Source organism: Mytilus californianus, unplaced genomic scaffold, assembly GCF_021869535.1.
Source record: "Mytilus californianus isolate M0D057914Y unplaced genomic scaffold, xbMytCali1.0.p SCAF_5, whole genome shotgun sequence".
Lineage (NCBI taxonomy): Eukaryota > Metazoa > Mollusca > Bivalvia > Mytilida > Mytilidae > Mytilus > Mytilus californianus.
Genome location: NW_026262701.1, coordinates 96,280,820 through 96,302,150, shown reverse-complemented (window position 1 = coordinate 96,302,150; position 21,331 = coordinate 96,280,820).

Sequence of the window (21,331 nt, the reverse complement as noted above, 5' to 3'; positions counted from 1 at the left end):
ATTATACAGTAAATATAAATATTTGTGAATAACCCCTTCCCCTAAAAATATGCATCCCTTTTTCCGTGGCTGCTGATGTCAAATATCTTGTTTTCATTCCTTTTTTTTCTTGTCTATTCTTTTTAACAATCTAAAGAGAAAGACGTATACATCAGTACATAAACAATTGTTGATAACTTGTTATATTATAAACAACCGATAGATCTATTGGAATAGTGATTAAAATTTTCGCGGCATTTTTAACATTTCTATTTTAAGACAAATTCAGATATGCGCATGCTCAGTTGTTTTTTGTTGCCAAAGTTTGAATATCCGCTTTCGAGACCACAAGGTGATTCTACAGAGTTTTTATCAATATCTTTCCTGTATTCAGCTTTTATATTTTATCGTAAGTATATATAAATTGTTGTGATTACAGTAAATACTGTATACGTATTTTACTAATGTGAGCATATCATGTTGTTATGAAAACTGTACTGAAAAGTTGGTAATTTTACACGAGGAAAAGGGGGATGTTTAGCATGTTACCATTCCCGATTTACCTTGCAACGTCTCATGAATTTTTATCGTTGACTATTTGAATTCATCATATGATTGAATCAAAAGTAAAAAGAAATTTTATCTTTATTTACCTGGTCAATTCAGTTACACGAAATCTCATAAAAAGGGGGGCTTGAGCTGTTTACAAAATTGGGATGGAAAGGTCAGAAGCTTTATGGCTCATCAAGTTGGACCTTTAATATTTTACTGTCAAAATTGAAGTAGTGTTTCAAAGATGACAGGTATATCATAAATGATCGAGGGTGGTAAAGAGTTATAATTTGCATGCATCGTTTTTGGCCTTTTTATTTCTCGTTTCCTTGTCTTTGGTTCGACATGCGTTATTTGTGTTTCCCCTTATTTATTTTCCATGTTTCGTGTTGGTACTCCTAATTTCTCGTGCTTGTCCAACATTTGATAAAAAAAAGTAAACGGACTAAATTACAAGTCAGTCTGGATTTTTAAATTATGTGTTCACAGGATATTAATTGCTATCAAGTTATGAATAATTTTTTTTTTCAAATCGGATGCAACTAGCGGATGCGAAAAGGTGACCGCAGGGTCTTCGTGTCCATTATCATGACCGTGTGATCTCCAAGAACGACTGAGTAATAACTTCTAGTACTTTTTCCTTAATATTTCACTGTTGACATGCGGATGATGGTAACTGGAGTTACCACGATCCCAATATGGCGTGGGGGAATCCCCGTAAGATCTTTCCCTGTTAGTTTCTTTGTTTTTACATAAATGTGGCTAACATTACTCAGCCGTCGTTTGGTTATTAATATTTGCAATGAGTCTTAAACAGCTGTCCATACACAATAAAATGCGATGATGATGGTAACTCCAAGATGGGATGATGGTAACTGTCGATCAAAATAGTTAGGAGATGATGGTAATTTGTATATTACTCGAGGTTTCTTTTCGATCATACAGTGTTTAACATCACTATACATGAAATGAAACGAAACACAATTACACATCTTAACTGAAACCACTTTATTGGAGTATAGACCAATACTAGCACAAAGATAAACATGTGTCGGGGAAACAAATTAAAATGTTTTGTAAAATGAAACATTCAGCAATTTCACAAACAGTGTTGTTATACCAACTAAAAAACTATATATCTATATATGTTTCAACAAAGAATCAAATAATTAAACAAATGAAAATTCAAAAGACTAAGCCTTAAACAGATTTATACGCAATTCCTGTTTCTTGTCAAGCATGAATAGATAGATATAGGAGTTTTTTAAAAAAAAAAGTTTTAAATTGAGGTTATGAATGATAAATTAAAAGTTAAACATATTTCAAGAAATGCTAGCCATAAGAGTATGGCTTCTTAGGGCATCACAATATGGGCTGTGGACATTTTTCGGGATTCCGAGATTAGGCGGTTTTAAGCTCAGAATTTCGGGATTGATCCTTTTGGGATACGGGAATTCCTGTTTCAAATTTCAGGATGTCGGAATTGAAATTTCTTTAAATTCGGGGCCTCTGAATTTTAAGCTTTTAAGCCCGGGATTTCGGGTTCAGACCCCATCCTCCCCTTCTCAATATAGTAGGTTTGGGAAACAGAAACAGGAAATAAACATAAAATGGTGTTCGGTTTTAAAGTGAAACCAGAGAGGAATCTCTGGAAAACATTTCATACCATACAAACTTGTCAGACACATATCCTTTAAATCGACATCATATTAATTACAATTATTAGGCATATATGTCAGTTAAATTCGCAAATTCCTGAAACAAAATGTTAGCCCCCAATCATTTCATGATTTAAATTTTCTAAAATCATTGCCGGAAAGGTATTTTTTTCCCTATTGATATCTCAAAATCATATCCCCACACATCCTCGTTTATCAAAGCATATAGTGAATAGAAGGAATCGTTTACACATTTTATGTTTTACTTCTAACAGAAATTCTAGATGTTCTGTAATGAATATATTAAAAACAATATCAATTTAAAAGACTTTAATGGTGCAAATAAATAATTTTAAAATGAGTGTAGACCAGTGTACAATATACATTTTTTTTTATCACAATCAAGCTTCTTTTACTTTCGTTGGTGACTTCCATAGTATTGTCTTTTCGATAATATACAAATAATTCAATGGTGAATATATATGATGAAATTGGTTATATATAAAGATCCAGAGCAATACTCAGTGGCGGATCCAAAAAGGGGGGTGCCGGGGATTAACACCCCCCTTTTTATTGGAAAATTTGTCTTTTTCATGGGACAAATTGACAAAAAATGTTAAGTAAATAAAGTACTAGCACCCCCTTTTTTCTGAGAAACCCTGGCCAGCACACCCCTCCTTTTTTCACAGTGTCTGGATCCGCCCCTGATACCGATACGTAATACTCAGCTATGGGTCATTATATAGGACGTAATACGTAACGTAAATTAATTGAAGGCATTACGTTTGCGCGCGTTACCATTACATTTGCGCGCAAAAATCATTACTTTTGCGCGCAGTTTTTGATAACATTTGCGCGCATTTATTTGACCAGTAAACTCAGGTAAATACAGGTAATAATACTTTATATATCCATATATCACGGCTAAAATTGTACTTAGTTTGTCGTTTTATACAACCTTTTGGCAAGTTACCACCATCCCAGAAATCAGTTACCACGATCTTTCAAAAATAACATGAACAGTTACCATCATCAACGTACTTTTTTCACTCTCTATTTTCTAAGTAATGGACAACTGTTTAAGGTTAATATTTTACAGACTCATTGAAAATGTTAATAACCAATCGACGGCTGACTAATGTTAGCCACATTTATGTAAAAACAGAGAAATTAAGCGGGAAAGATCTTACGGGGATTCCCCACGCCATATTGGGATCGTGGTAACTTCAGTTACCATCATCCGCTTGTCAACAGTGAAATTTACGATTTTATTTTTGTGCTTCGTTTATCCCAATTTTTATTTTCCGTGCAGCGTTTTGGGGATTTTTATTTCACATGTACTCGTGTTAAGAACCCCCCTTTACAACCCTCGTATATGTCAATCAGACATATATCCATGCAGCAGCACAAGTAATACAGAAAAAGACATAAGTTGATAAACCTTCAATTTGTTCAAGTTAAAATGTAGTATTTAGGATTTTCTTGCAGATTATACCTTCTGGTTTATATAAAAGGAAATGTAGTTGAGATTTTGATGGAAGTTTAACTTTCATTAAGTTTTCACGAGTTCTTATGCTTTTGATTTATACTTTAAATATCATCATTATGAAGTTATTAATAGTTGAATGTGTTGAACAGTATTAAACTTGACAATGTTATAACTTTTGATTTTGTAGTTGTGATCATGAAGACACGGAACAACAAGTGTCTGACCAAACAACAACCTTTCTAAAATGGGCTCCAAAAAGACAGGGTGGGAGAAGAAAGAAGTTGAAGTTTTCACTATTAAGAAATAAATTTATTTTGATTTTATCGTATTGAATATTTCTCTATAATCAGTGGTTGGACATTAGAATACATGGAGTAGGAACAGCAAACTTTGTTTTATATTTTGATCACTTAGATATTTAGCATAGACATTGGGCAAAAAAATATGTGTATTAAGGGTTGTGTGCTTTCAAAAATTAGGATAGTTCAATATTGGAAATATTTTTCTATTTTTTATGCTGGGGGGGGGTTAAATTATGGTTCGTAGGAAAGCCCTAAACACACATATTTGTTATTCAGTTGATTGCTTGTTGACATCATCATGGTCAAGCCATGCTCTTATCACAAGAATGTGGTCTCTCAGTTTTATTGTTGAAAATTCTTCTACGAATAATTGACAGTCAATGGCATATATTCAAAGTTTCTATTGTTACCTATTGTTAACAAGACAATCATCAACCAAAGAACATTATTTATATATCTTTGGGTCACCATACAGTTTTCAACAATGAGCAAAAGCCCACACCATGTCAAATATGACCAGGCAATGATATTATTTAAAGTTCATCAATTTTTTTCTGAGATTAATTTTTATACTTTGGTCTGATGGAGCAGTTATTGGATAAAGTATCCTGCGGCAGAATGTTGCTATGACATTAAGCATGTAGAGGGCCCTGAGAAGACAATAGCTTGAATATTGCTACAGTATAAAATTATGGAATGCAACACACAGAAATACTTACCTACAACTTACAACTCCCGTTAGCGCCATGTGTCGCATAGGGCGCGAATGGAAGCCTTCCATCTGAGTCTGTCTGCTGCTTGTTGTTGTGCTTTTCCCCATGTCCTCCATCCAAATTCTGTTCTTTCCTTGTCTACCATTCGTCTCCAAGTTTCCTTTGGTCTTCCTACATTTCTCTTTCCTGGTGGTGTCCACGTCAAGGCGATTCGACAATCATTCCATGGGTCCATCCTGAGGATGTGACCTATCCAACTCCATCTCCTTGTCTTAATGGTGTTGGTGATGCTGCACATGTTGGCTCTTTGCAGCAGTTCTGTGTTGGAAATCATAGTTGGCCAAAATATCTTGAAGATTCTACTCAAGTTCCTGGTGTTAAAGGTGTTAAGTCTTTCTGCATCTCTCTTGCTTATCTTCCAACATTCTGCCCCATATAACAACACTGATATTACATTGCTTTTATAAATTTTCATTTTGGTGTTTCTACTGTATTGGTTTGATGTCCATTATTTTCTTAACTTGTAGTATGCTGCTCTTGCCTTTTTTATTCTATTCCTTATGTCGGCTGTTGCATTGTCGCTGGTATCTATAACCGCTCCGAGGTATGTAAAACTGTCAACCATCTCTATTTCTTCGTTGTCCAATGTAATAGGCTGGATGTTGTTTGCCTTAACACACATTATATTATTTATTTCTAATCCAGTTGTTTCAGCTATCTTTTGTATATCATCTGTTTTGGCTTGCAATTGTGTTCTTGTTGCTGACAGGAGAGCAATATCATCTAAAAAATCAAGATCTTCTAATACCCCTAATCTTCCCCAGTCGATACCACGCCTTTTCCGTATTGTTTGCTTCATTGTCCAGTCTATAACCAGTAAGAAAAGGAATCCAGACATTACACATCCTTGCCTGACTCCAGATTTAATGTGGAACCATTCCCAATGTTTACCTCCATGTTCAACTACACAACTGAAGTGATCATAAAATGCTTGCACCCTCCTGATTATTTTACCTGGAATTCCTTAGTTTGCCATGATCTTTTTTAAAGTTTCTCGATGGATAGTGTCAAACGCCTTTTTGAAGTCGATGAAGTTGATAAAGAGGGGGCTGTCCCATTCAATGCATTGTTCTATTATATTTCTCAGGATGGTTGATACAGCCTCGACCTCTTCGTAACCCAGCTTGTTCTTTACGTAGAATGTTGTCAATAGCATCTCTAATTCTGTTGATGATAATTCTGCAGAGGACTTTCCCAGGTACAGATAGTAATGTTATTCCTCTCCAGTTGTCACATTCTTCTAAATTTCCTTTTTTTGAGAGTTTGATTATAATTCCCTTCTGCCAGTCTGTTGGTATTTCTTCCCTGTTCCAAATCTTTGTAAATAGATGGTAAAAGACTTTTGCTATTGTGCCTACATCAGCTTTCAATACTTCAGCTTGTATGTTGTCAATACCTGGAGCCTTACCATTACTTAGTGCCCTTATACTCTTTATTATCTCTTCAATGGTTGGTGGTTCAATATTCATATCAACAACATCTCCAGGTTGAATATCTGCTAGTACAAGTGGATCTTTCGAGTTTAAAATCTCTTCAAAGTGTTCTTTCCATCTCTCTAATTGTTCCTTCTCGTTGGTTATTACATGTCCCTCTTTTGACTTTACAGGTCTGTTTCCTCTCATGCCACTGTTGGAAATTTTCTTGCTCAGCATATATAGCTTGTTCTGCTCTCCCTTGTTTGCTGCATCTTCTGCACTTTTTGCTATATTATCAATATATTTCCTTTTATCATCTCTTGTACTTAATTTTACCTCCTTGTTCTTTGCTTTATAATCTGTCTCAAGCTTTTCTTTTTGTCTTTGTGATCTTGTAGCATTGATTTTTGTTTTATCTGTGTTCGTTCTTGTATTTTGTGGATACTGTTGGCAGTGATCCATTCTGGTTGTTTCCTGTCTTTAAAACCCAGTGTTTGTTCACCAACCTCACATATTGCTTGTTTGATAGCTATCCACTGTTCTTATATGCCTTCTGTTTCTCCCAATACCTGAAATCTGTTCCTTAACTCAAGTTTGAACTCGTGTGCAATTTTTGGTATCTTTAGCTTATCTGTGTCATATCTTTTCTTCTGTTCCTGATTTACTCTCTTTCGACAAAGTTTTAGCTTAACTCTGGAAATAAGTAATTAATGATCACTACCAACATCAGCACCTCTATATGACCTTACATCTTCCATAGATCTTCTAAACCTTTTGTCAATCTTGATGTGGTCAATCTGATTCTTGATGTTTCCGTCTGGTGAAGTCCATGTGTATTCATGAATATCTTAATGCTTGAACATGCTGGAGCCAATTACAATGTTGTTAGAAAATACAACAGAAATACAGGATGAATGAAACAAGTTTTAGGTGGAAACACAGTTGAACACAACCACTAACCAATTGTGATTCCGTGTAGAATATGGTATTCACCCTGAATTCAATCTGAATTCAAGATGAGTTATTGGTTTAAACAATGTTGAAGCAACCATTATTCAATATTGATTCAAAGTTGAATATCAACGTTGATTCAACGTAGGATTTCAACGTTGATACAAATTTGCAAAATCTAATAATAATTCAACATTGATTCAACATAGAAAATAAACATTGATTCAATGTTAAATCAATGTTGTGTGCCTGCTGGGTGGCTTCATGGTGCCAAGAAATATATCCTTTGCACGATTGAAATTTTTAAAACCTTCCTTTATCAAGGCTTGTGAACAATATTCCAAACTGTAAAAGGAAAATATGTTATCAAAAAGAATTATTTCAAGAGCTATCTCTTGTATATTCAAACAATTATAAACAAATAATTTATGATATTTTTGTCCTGTGACTTTTTGTCCGCCGACCTTCTTAATCATGACCAGAGAGCTGTTCCAATTTACGTGCGTTGCAGAGGGATACATCGTACTTTGTCAAGTAACACTCTGATTCAAACAAGAATTCTCTGGAACTGACATTATCAAGATGCTTGATATTTTTATTGACAACATATTTGTTACGTGTGGAGGACGTGTTTTTCATCAAACAATCGGCATTCCCATGGGTACCAACTGTGGTCCTCTTCTTCCCGACTTGTTCATGTATTCATATGAGGCTGACTTCATAAATGAGCTTCTTAGGAAGAATTAAAAGGAGCTAGCACTATCTCTTAACTTCACGTTCCGCTATATTGATGATGTTTTCTCCCTAAATAATTCAACGTTTGGTGACTATGTCGAACGCATCTATCCCATCGAACTTGGAATAAAAGATAAATCTGCCTCATATTTCGACTTACATCTAGAAATTGACAATGACGGTCGGTTGAGTACAAAAAATTACGACAAAAGAGAATGAGTTCAGCTTCCCAATTGTGAACTTTCCATTTCTATGTAGGAACATTCAAGCAGCACCTGCATATGGAGTATATCTCCCAGTTCAGACGATATTCACGAGCTTGCATTTCCTATTATGATTTCCGTCATAAAGGGTTGCTGCTTACACGGAAGTTATGAACCAATAGTTCCAAATGGTGAAGTTGGAATCATCCCTTTGTAACTTTTACGGACGCCATCACGAGTTGGTTGACCGTTATGTAATTTTTGTTTCACAGATGCCGAAGGATATGTTCCAATTGTCGTAACCACAATTCCGTCCTCTTTTCCTCGAACGTGAGCTACCAAGTTAGACTTGTCACTGGAGTTGTACATGAGCAACACGACAAGTGCCACGTTTGGAGCAGGTTCTTCTTACCCTTCCGGTGCACCAGCGATCACTTCCGGTTTTTGTGGGGTTCGTGTTGTTCTGTCTGATTTGTTTTTTTGTGTGTTCTGTGTTTTTTCGTCGTTTTTCGTATTTTGCCATGGCTTTGTCAGTTTGTTTTCGACTTATGATTTTGAATATCCCTTTGGTATCTTTCGCCTCTCCTTTACAACTGGTCTACGGGTTTGGACAATTCTTTCATGATATTTCTACCTGAGAACAGTGTTGGACAATTCTACTCTAGAATTGTTCTATGACAGATTATTCTGACAGTTATAAAGAGAGTTATAACTTATCTTACCTGAACCCGTGCAATCGCGGATTGAAACGAAATCAAAGGTTAGACCTTGATTTTGTATTGCAAGTACCTGAAATTAAGTAATTTCGATCAAGGTTGGTTAATTCGTCATGTTCGGCTGTTAGTCTTCTATCCAACCCAAGGAAACATGACTTAACCAGCTTTTACTCGATGTGTTCGACTCTGTGCTGGGCTGTGCTGTGCTGTGCTGTGACATACGGAATAAGAGGTAACAGACTCGTGCAAAGAACAAGATTTTTGGCAAATGACTTGGATTGATGAATATCACATGCCAATGTTTTTGTTGGATATTATTTTTATGTTTGACTTCAAAACAGAACCGATACAATTTTTTTTCGGATTATGATATTGATATTTTAAATTACTTATCGTGTGAAATTTCATATACAATTGAAAATGTCTTTGCATGTAAGTAGCTATTAATAATAATGGGTTGTCATTAAATTCAAGGCTTATTTACAATTTAATGAATTTAGCATTTAAAAAACTGCACACAAAATGATTTTGCAAATATACGCAAAGGGAGTTAATGAATGTAAACATAACATTCCGAATGCAAAAACAATCTTTGAAATATAAATTGATAAAAACTCGATAAACATGTTGATAATAGACACTCTGTTTTCTTGTAGTATTTTACATTTTTCTATAATCAATACATATATATACGTGTTACTTACTTGATTCATTTATAACCAAATATAATGTCAGGCAAATAATTTTATAATCCACGTTCACACACCTGGAAAGGATTAGATAAATTTGTTACTGTACTAAGTAGTGTACTAGGTTTTACGGGTTTCTAACTTACAGATTGGTCATCAAATAAAAGTATTATTCTCGCTAATGCACGTATTTGCTAGCCGTAGAAGAACAAGCATGGCTGTTTAATTTTGATTGAAAAACGATCTGTATTTGTTAACATGAACATTTTCAGTTAGAATACAGAACACGGAAATATTTACAACATGTACAAGTTGATCACTGTCCGCAAGAAACAGTAAATTGATCATATAGCTGCTTATCGTTTTACTTTATCAAACTTCTTTCTTTCCTTTCGTTTAAGAATTTGATGGTCTCTCAATAGTAGTTGTAGTACTGATTCTGGTGCAAAATTTACAATGCAAACCCAACGGGTGTGAGGTTACCCTCCAAGAGGTAATCTCCCTGATAAATTACATCGCGATGCAGTGTTGCATCACTAATTATGTAATAAATTAATTACCGAAATCTACATAAAAAATATGTCTTTATAGGTGCAGTATAAAATCAAATTATACAGCCAATCATAATAGTCAAGTTATGTTTAATGTTTTACGTAGAAGTGAAATTTCCGGCCTATTGATAGGTAACGGGAAAACTAAAAAGATTCATTTGTGAGTGTCTGGGTGGGGTTTACAGAATAGAGAATAATGAGCAAAATGTGCAGAATAAATGACAAAACAAATAAAGAATAGAGAAAAATAGGGCAAAACAATAAAGAATAGAGAATAATGGGGTGCTTATATATAAAGAATAGAGAATAATGGACAAAAATATAAAGAATACGGTAACAGTAAAAATTACCTAAAAAAATAAAGAATACAGAAACGAAGGACTTCCCAACCAGACCCTCATATGAAATATAGACATCCTAAGTGATGCGGTTAATTAATCAGGAATTTGTCTTCATTACTGCGTTAATATTAAACATACATTATTTTATTTCTTTTCATTGTAAGTAGTTTATCGATTATACATCAACTAGGTTTTTAATTATGTTTAGACAGGCTAAATTTATTTACACCTGAGTAACATTATTTGTCAAATAATAATTCTCTAGATTTCCTTGTGAAAATTATTTTACTGATCATGGTTATGATTGAATGATTCATTTCATAATCATACAAAGGACTTATTGGATTATAATTACAGAACAACAGTAAACATAAAATGCACCGCAATATATAGCATTCTGAAAATTAATTTATACAGAATAAGAAACAAACTACCACGAAGTTCAATTTACAAAAAAATATTTCCAAAATATCATTCCTCATTAATACGATGTCTTTAAAAAATCAATTAAACTTACTAATAATGAACAGTAATTTTCAAACTATATTTATACACGATTTCTTCTATAAAATTGATGCTGTATCTATTTTTAACTACGACTCTACTTACACGTTCTATTAAGTGTGCAATACAGCTCTGAATTTGGACTGTGATTTAAATTTTGACATAGCATAGTTTCTGACACAGAATGAACGTGGTTTAGGATCTTAAAAAAATTGAAATTGGACATTTACCTATAATGATTGAATATCCAAAATCTAAATACATGGTTAAAATCAGCATTTCAAAGACTCTAAGAATTCAATGTTTGATGAAATCAAACAAAGTTAAATTTTGGACTCTATGGACCACAATGTGGACCAATTTAATAACGGGGCACAAAATACTAAAACTGAATACGCAGTTAGATTCAGCATATCAAAGAACCCCATATATTCAATTTTTGTAGCAATTAAACAATGTTAAATTTTGGACATCGTTTTGAACAAACTTCAAAGCTGGGCCCAAAATCAAAAATCTAAATACGTCTTAAGATTCAATATATCAAAGAACTCCTTGAATGCCATTTTTGTTAAAATCAATCTAAGTTTATTTTGGACCTTTTGTGCCTTCATGTAGACCAATTTGAAAACCGGTCCCAAAATCAAAATCTAAATACACGGTTAGACTTAGCATATCAATGAACCGGAAGAATAAATTTTTGGTGAAATCAAACCAAGTTTAATTTTGGAAAATAAGGATTGAGGGTCAGCATATATAGCCTTATATACACAACTGCTATCGTTATAGAGTAATGCAAATCAAAAAGTGAAAATATTACAGAATATATATATATTTAAAAGATTTAAAAAAAAAAAAAAATTAAAAAAAAGGAGGTACAAAAAAAAAAACAATGCACCAATTCAATTGCCTTTGGTTTTTATGTTGAACGAACAATAATGTCATTGTTTTGTTAACGCACCGTTCATTTTGGTAGGAGAAATGAAACTAATATGATTGATATCGGAGTATTATAAAGTCAGTGTCCAAGAGAGACGCCAGAGGTAATTGCTACATTTCATATAAATATAATGCGGCTGTATACACTGGAAGGAAATTCCTCCAACAAAAAAGAAAAAAAAAAAAACAAAGCGCAAAAAAAGAAACAAACAATTAATAAAAAACATAACTTGTCGAATTTATATAAACAATTTCGTAATATATAGCAATCATTAATTAATTTTTCTTGTATTGGTTCAAGGTTCAAGGTTCTTGGTTTCTTTGATGATTTGTGTGTTGTAGTTTTCTTTTTATTTTGAGGTTGTGTCGATAAGGTTTTATTCATTGAAGAGAAAAATATTTTTTTTAGTTGTAAGTTATTTTGAGATCTGACAAAACCACAAAAGATGGCACAACTGGGAAATCCGTTGTCTGTTGTTACTTGGTCCTAGTACTGAAACCGAGTTTAATCTTAGAAAAATGTGTAATTTGCCAGAAAAGCAGTAATGAAACAGCTGTTTTATTTACTATTAACAAGAAGAAAACACCTTATAAAATACTATTACTTTGAATCCGAACGTTATGGCGATAATATGATTTCATCAGACAATGGATAAAGAATGATATACGACAGAACATAATGAAAACTTCTTTGACTAAAAGTTAATTTTAAGCACAAGCACGCACTAAATAAATCAATTAGGAAAGACACGATCTTGTGAAATGCCCAGAATATAGATTATAACTTAACATTTTTATTTGCATACTGGGACAATGATTGTATTTGTTCTTGCTATCAATTTTTCAAAATCCGAACTGATAAACCCTTCTTTTCTTATTGTTTGCCGTTTTTTCTTTTCCGATCTGTTTATATCGGGGAATGTAAAAAAAAACTGATAATATATAAGAGTAGACATTACATATTCATCTATTTTGTGAGGGTTGGTCAATGATTAATCTGCTGAGTATTGCCAAGGAATAGATTCACAAACTAACTAAGAAATGCAATAGTTTTATCTATGGAAAATATCACTTCACACTACTTTTATCCAACTCATGTAAACTTTAAAAATATACAACCGTGACGTTACTTTGTAATGACCTTAAACTACAAAATCATAATTATGGTATACTGTTATTTTAGAACAAAACATTACACTTCATAAAAGATGTCTTTTTGAATAGATACCTCATAATATCTTATTATGCATTAAAGTTTTGTAAAAAGTACCTTGTGTACGCATAAACCATTTTTTTCTACAAATTATTAGTCAATGAATGAAGCTTATAAATGAATCTTAATTAGCTACTGTGAAATATCAAAGCACAGAAACAACTTGTAGGTTAAAACAGTTTGTAGTAAAAGTCAGCTTTTTCAGTATCTTTTTTATTGTTCATGAAAACATTATATCTACATGTATGATATCTTAAATATGTTTTTATCATTCGATTTTTTCCTTAATTAATTTTAAATAATGAAGATCTGACAGCGAACACTAATTTTTACTGTTATCGTTGTGAATGTATGCTCCTTTGTAACTGTAGAATTATCACTTAGAATACACAAATTGTCTTTGAAAGTTATTACTTACTATTTTCTAACGTTCTCGCTTTCAAAAATCCCTTTCCATTAAGCAAGGAAAACATCAATTTATCTAAATAAAACATTCTTGTGCGGGATAGTTATTGGATGGTTGTAAACCAGGATGTTTATTCATTTGTAATATAAATATTCATTATTTTGAGAGAAAAAAAGTTACATGACTGTGAAAACCATAAATCGTTCCTTAAGTTTATTTCTCCCGCAGTGTTTATTTTAACCCAATACATTTGGGAATAATATGTAAAATCAATAACTAAACCTTGTTCCTGTTATTTATTGGTACTTCATAGTAACTTGTATTGTACTTTGAATATATAAATATTCCATAAAGTTGTCATATGTTTAGACGTGTATATATATATATATATATAAATACTCTAAATATCAGCACAACAATTTTAAATCTGCAAATTTGCGGAAGCACATTTTTGTTCTTCCCTCGCCGGGATTTAAACTCATGCTATTGGGATATCGTGACAACGCCGCCAGCACTATGTCCAGTGCTATAGACCACTCGGCCACCCAAGACTGAACTAAAAATTCAGCCTTCGGTGGCCTAGAATGGCAAGCAATGAAAATGAAGATCTTTCTTTGGTGCTCCAGGTTATTTTGTGGAACTTATTACCTCCACAATTATGGATGGCCATTTATAAATATAGAATGGTTGACTATTTTTAGGAGGTCGGGGAGCATCGAGAGCAACGTTAAGAAAAGGCCAAGCAAAACAAACCTTTGAATACAGAATTTCGGGCCGTACAGAAATTAATCAACCAATCGGAGGAAATCATTATGGAAAATTTGTGTGGGTTGCCGACAAAGTTTAAGAAGAAAGTACAGAGGAAGGGAAGAAAGCACTTTGCCGAACATCATGGTTTACCTCATTTATCACATCTAAGCACTTGGAATTTGAATAATTTCAAAGCCATTGGTTGGCTGATATTAAACATTCATTCAAGGAGCAACAAGACGTCACAAGCTGCGATATTTTGAAATATTGAGTAAATTTTTGCAAGAAAAGTCACGCGGAAAAATTTATGACTCCGGACAATCTTTCGAAATCTTGATATGAAATAAAATATATTTTTTTAAATGTGTACTAATATATGTATCATAAAATTGTAGGAAGAATTTATGATGAAGTTGTTGATAACAATTTTTCGTTTGCTTTAACCATGTTTTGTCCAAAAAAATTAAGAAATTTCAACAACAAGATCATAGTGGCTGGTTATTTTTGTTGTTGATTTGAATCTTTTTGAACACGTTTTAAACAAAAGAGAGCATGACCTAATAAAAGCTTCAACAGCTACACAAAGGGTTCATACCATTTCGATGTTTTATATTCCAGAACAGAAACACATTTTAGTCAATATTTTAAGCCTTCAAAGGGAAAGGGAAGGTTTGAATAGGACTAATAATTACTTACAGTCACAATTTAATGATTACAAATCTTTGTACTATAACAAGACGGTAAAATTTAAATCTAAAGCCCCGGTCACACCTTACACCCGTTCATGTCCGTTAGACGTCCGTTCTTATCTGTTAGACGTCCGTCCATATCCGTTTCATGTCCGTTCTGCGTCCGTTTTATCCGTCGCTTCCGTTCTGTCCGGCAGAAAATTTTGAGCATGTTCAAAACTTTGAACGGACGTCCAATGGATGAAGTGTCCGTTAAACGTCCGGAAAGCTTCCGTTTTTTTACGGTACTCGTCCGTTCCGTTTCCGTTTTGTATCCGTTACTTGTCCGTTATACATCCGTTGGAGGTCCGGTAGACCAATTCACCAACGGACTTCTACCGGACGTATAACAGATAAAACGGATGTGAAACGGACATGAACGGAAAGATAACGGATAAAACTGATACGTACCGAATGTAAAACGGATAAATGCCAATTGAAAATTTCGCGTCAGAAATGCCAATTATTGGTATGTCAGGTTCCTGAGTGTCATGAATGTTTATTATTCATGATGGATCTTGGAGTAAGAGCATGTCTTCACTATCAAGCAGCTCGTATTCAGGCCAGACTGAACTTGAATGTTCCAAATATTAACCTACTAGCTGTCGGAAGGAGAAGAACTTTTTAATTATTTTAAGGTCACGTGTATGTGGTTTACATGTATTATTATTGCCGCCTGTCTTGTTCATCCGTTTTATCCGGTACGCTTCCGTTAGGTGTCCGTTTTATGCGGAAAGATAAAAGATATGCTACTAAGTTCTCCAGAAATTGATAAGTGTTCAAACCCGTTAGTAAATTTCCGTCAAAAAAAGTCTAGTTTATCCAATTAATTTAAGTAAACTTTGCATTTTAGCTTCATTTGCCAATAACAAAAACTGGAATACAAGATGTACGGTAACAGTACGACCAAACACATTATTGCCTATGGCAACTTATTTGACAGATAGAATTTGGGCAGATACATCTATTAATAAATTTAGAAACACTACCGGACGTATAACGGATAAAACGGATGATGAACGGATGTGAAACGGATATGAACGGAAAGACAACGGATAAAACGGATACGTATTGAATGTAAAACGGATAAATGCCAATTGAAAATTTCGCGTCAGAAATGCCAATTATTGGTATGTCAGATTTCTTGAGTGTCATGAATGTTTATTATTCATGATGGATCTTGGAGTAAGAGCACGTCTTCACTATCAAGCAGCTCGTATTCAGGCCAGATGAACTTGAATGTTCCAAATATAAACCTTCTAACTGTCGGAAGGAGAAGAACTTTTTAATTATTTCAAGGTCACGTGTATGTGATTTACATGTATTATTATTGCGCCTATCTTGTTCATCCGTTTTATCCGGTACGCTTCCGTTAGGTGTCCGTTTTATGCGGTACTCTTCCGTTGGATGTACGTTCGACATCCGTTCTGTCCGGTATGTTTCCGTTTCTCGTACGTTGCATATCCTGTGTGTGTCCGTTAGGCATTCGTTACGCGTCCGTTTTATTTGGTCAGTACACCAACGGACTCCCAACGAAAATAATTTTGTCAACGGAAAACTTTTTTTTCATCCGTTCGGCGTCCGTTCGAGCAATCTGGTAAGGTGTGACCACAGCTTTAGCGAAGCTTACTTCCGATTGTCGGGAATGCATTAAGTTTTTTTTCGCAATGTATCAGACAGCGATCTGACAGAAAATTCGAAGAAATATTCAAACTTTGGCAAAGAATCAAGACGAAATTCGTCAGGTAGTTCAATGGGTCAAATATTTTAAAAACTACACAAACGCACGTATCGGAAAATAGACACAAGGTAAATGAACTAATCAATAGTGTTCAAGACCTTGACGATAGACTTAAAACATTTGCTACTGACATTGAATAACAAATTGAAATTATGGAAAGTTATATGCAAGCGTACTTACATGTAAGCATGATCATAGGTGAAATAAAAGATCTGATGAATATAGCAGGGGATTACTGAAATCATTTAATATTGCATATAAACATGTTGTCCTTAGTGCACATCACCTAGCCTTATCACATCAGGTAATTTAAGAGTATTATTGACGGACAGTACACAAAGGTAACCTGCGAAATTAAAAGTACCGGGTGACGAAATTAAAGATATTTGGATTTTTTATAAATTTTGACCTGTAGTACAGTTTTGGAAGAAAACAGGAATTATAGTGATTATTATAACGTTGTCATTGATAGATATAAGAGATAGTTATGACATTTACAAAATTTATAATTTACCCGTTCCTGCTAAGGTCAATGATAAAGAAATTAACTGGACTAACATGGTTGCTCAATATGAATTAGAAGCAGAGGTTATTACTGCAAACAAAGATAAGACAAAAGATATGCTACTAAGTTCTCCAGAAATTGATAAGTGCTCCAACCTGTTAGTAAATTTCAGTCAAAAAAAGTCCAGTTTATCCAATTAATTTAAGTGAACTTTGCATTTTAGCTTCATTTGCCAATAACGAAAATTGGAATACAAGATGTACGGTAAAAGTACGACTAAACACATTATTGCCTATGGCAGCTTATTTGACAGATAGAATTTGGGCAGATACATCTATTAATAAATTTATAAACACTACTAGATGTGATGACAATACAAACATGTTACCGGATCAGAAAAATACTCCTCCTACTACGATTATAGACATTTTCGAAAAGTCTTCCACACAGACACTTACACCGACACCGATACCTACGCCGACTACAAAAATATACAGACCGTATCAAAATGTCAAAACATACTGAATGAATGACCCCGTAAAACTTGGTTGCAGATATAAAAAAAAACATATATAATTTCTTATTCGGAATCGGAGCTAGAAACACCGAATGCTCTCATTAGTTTTAGATTATTTTAAGTAATGAATTTGTGATATTCCATCTGTTTTTTTTAATTGTTTCCGTTTGCAACCATTCAAACGGAATACAGTGTTGCGGCAGAATATACAATTGGCGAATTGAATTGCTAGAAAGCATTATGAACATAAATAAAGTATCTTATTTCTTATGAAGCAAGCGTATATTAAATCAATGCAAATCAACAGGTCTTAAGATTTGTAATGACGTTTCTTTGACTTTAAGTATAAAATAAAAAAATGGTTGTAGTGTAAAATTCCTCCAAAAATAAAATGCCAAAAGTAAAAATTAACTGCGAAAAGTAAAAACGAAATGCAAACAATAATAAAACAATTAAAATTTACAAAAAACCCAAAATTTTGCCAAAATAAAAAAATAACTTTTTTTGCGGAAATTCCCAAAAATACAATTTCCCAAAACTAAACACAAAAAGAAAAAAAAAATAGAAGTTTGACACTCCCCCCTCCCCCTTTTTTTCAAAACAATATATATATATTATAGTTTTATTTGACAACGCACAGCAACACCAGTGTTGAATTTATGTGAAGTGGAAGTTCTTCCCCAGGTACAAAAATTAGTAAAGGAAAGTTAATAAATACAATGCATTTTCAACGCCGCTGTAAAATTTCGTACACCCCTGATTACACCAAGATAACACACAGTAGCATCTATATATTTATACGTTCTGTTCACGTTCCTGTTTCTGATTACAGTTTTACTCATTTACACAGAGTCCCCTTTTTTCTTTACAATGTACAATATAAAGATCGGCCAATTCTCGGCTACTTAACAGAGCTAACAAATCATAAAATAAAAAGTTTTATACAGTATTTGAAATTTAAATTGGAAAAAAATATTATATAAATGCTTGTGATCGTTGTGCATATGGAGATGACCCCTTCTCAAAAAGGTTACCTTCGTCCTGAATATGCATGAAATATTTGCCACTGGACGTTAAGCAACCAACAATCAATCAATCAATCAAAAAGGTTACCTGTAGGCATAGGCGTAGGTGTAATCGTCGGTATCGAATAGTTTTCAAATATGTCTAATAATCTAAAGCGTACTTGCTACCAGTGATCATTTGACATTATCGCTCACTTATCAAATGGAAAGTAAATTTTTAGTTGGTGGTACCTATGATAGATTTTTGAATTCCTTTCAAGTATTGAACACAAGTTTATGGGAACCATTGCATGATGCTTACCAAACTTTACTAGGTTTGAACTGCTAAGTAAACTAAACATGCTAAAGGCGATTAAACAAATCCTTATGGATACTTTCATTGAGAGACTGAAAAAATTAAGGGGAATTGAAAAGGATACACATTTTCCAAATTTGGGAGTAGGATGATCCGTTGGTTTAGGTGCAATTTTCATTGGAATAGCTATATTTTAGTACTGTAAATATATTAGAAATAAATCTTGGTTAGCTAAACAGAAGGGAGTAAGTTCTGTTTCTAATGCTACGAACGATGGGTACAAATAAACTCATCATAGATACCAAGATTGAAATTTTGTATTTGCGCCCAGACGCGCGTTTCGTCTACAAAAGACTCATCAGTGATGCTGGAATAAAAAAAAGTCAAAAAGGCCAAATAAAGTACGAAGTTCAAGAGTATTGAGGACCACAAATTCCTAAAAGTTTTGCCAAATACAGCTAAGGTAATGGTGTCAGCTCCAATGGTTGAGACAGGTCTTACTGTTTCCAGAGAGATGACTCCTTCTGCAACATTGCTCAAGGACGAAACGAAAGTGAAGACAATACCAGTAGTATTTTGAGAAATATGTACCCGGGGCTAGATACGTCAACAACTAAGTGGTAGACATATATTGCTAAAACATCACAACGTGGCTGGCAGATGTACCTGCCGGAAGGACAACCTTGTAAATAAACTGTGTAAATAATCCAGAAGAAATTGTATGAACTATGTATTTAAACTAGAAGAAATTTTATGAACTTTGTATATTGACTTTTATTTCCGAACTTTCAGAATTTCATGAACTATATATTAAGATGGTGACGGAGAAATATGGACAACAAACTACAGAGTTTTAATAACCGTATAAATGAGGAAGATGAAAACATGATGAACAATTAATTTAAATCGAACTTTCGTTCTTATTACGATGAAAAGCATTATGTAACACAATTCGGGTTAGAACATTATTTAATTACATAACGACAAAGGTAATGCATAATAAAATTGAGCATGGAAATGGGGAATATGTCAAAGAGACAACAACCCGACCAAAGAGCAGACAACAGCCGAAGGCCACCAATAGGTCTTCAATGCAGCGAGAAAATCCCGTACCCGGAGGTGGTCCTCAGCTAGCCCCTAGCTAAAATTGTGTGCTAGTTCAGTGAAAATGGACGTCACACTAAACTCCAAAACATATAAATGAACTAAAATTAAAAAACATACTAGACTAACAAAGGCCAAACGCTCTTGACTTGGGACAGGCGCAAAAATGCGGCGGGGTTAAACATGTTTTCTGAGATCTCAACCCTCCCCTTATACCTCTAGCCAATGTAGAATAAAGAAACACATAGCAATACGCACAGTAAAACTCAGTTCAAAAGAAGTCCGATTCCGATGTAAGAATAGGTAACAAAAGAAACTAAGCAAAATGACAATGATACATAAATGAACATAGGACTACTAGCAGTTACTGACATGCAAGCTCCAGACCTCAATCAAACTGATTGAAAGATTATGTCTTCATCATATGGAAATCAAGTACAATCCCTCCCGTTAGGAATTTAGTATCATACCATCATAAAATATATGAGAAGAACATAACCCGTATCATGACAACAACTGGTTTTAGAATTAATGTGTTTATTTCCGATGCAAAGACCCTATGAGTGAATCAATATTAATACCAAAATAGGCAATCCTTAATGACTTGACAACAGTATCGTAACTATATCCTTTCCGAATAAGTCTGTTTAAAGGTTTGGTTAGCTTTTGAGGTGAATTCCGACATTTTTGTACTTGTAAAGAATATTACCATAAAATGTTGGATGTGAAATACCTGAACGTATAAGATGTCTGCATGTTGATTTATATTTACGAATGATGTCCTTGTACCGATGATAAAATTTAGTAAATGTTTTGACTAGTTTGTGATATATAAACAGATTATACAGGTGGTGTTACAATTATTTGACAATCGTTATAGAATAACCTTAGGACAATTTATCGTATGGTGAATAAAACAATTACAGAATTACAGAATTGACCATTGACAAACATAAGTGAATCTCACTACAGTGTAACTATTACATGTATCCTGCGGGCAAATGATAACCTTGTCCGGAACACAGAACCAAAAACGTAAGCTAGCACCTGTATCCTGCGGACACTAAATAACAATGTGCAGAACAATAGTAACTAAAACAGTATATATACCGGCTATGGAAACGGGAATAAAAATTCACATACCATCCGAACTCTTTCTAGTGAGGAACGAAATTATAACTCTATACGATCACGTGTCCGTGTAACAATTTTTTGAACTTTCGAACATTTTAACTTTATAGACAGTTTGTGAA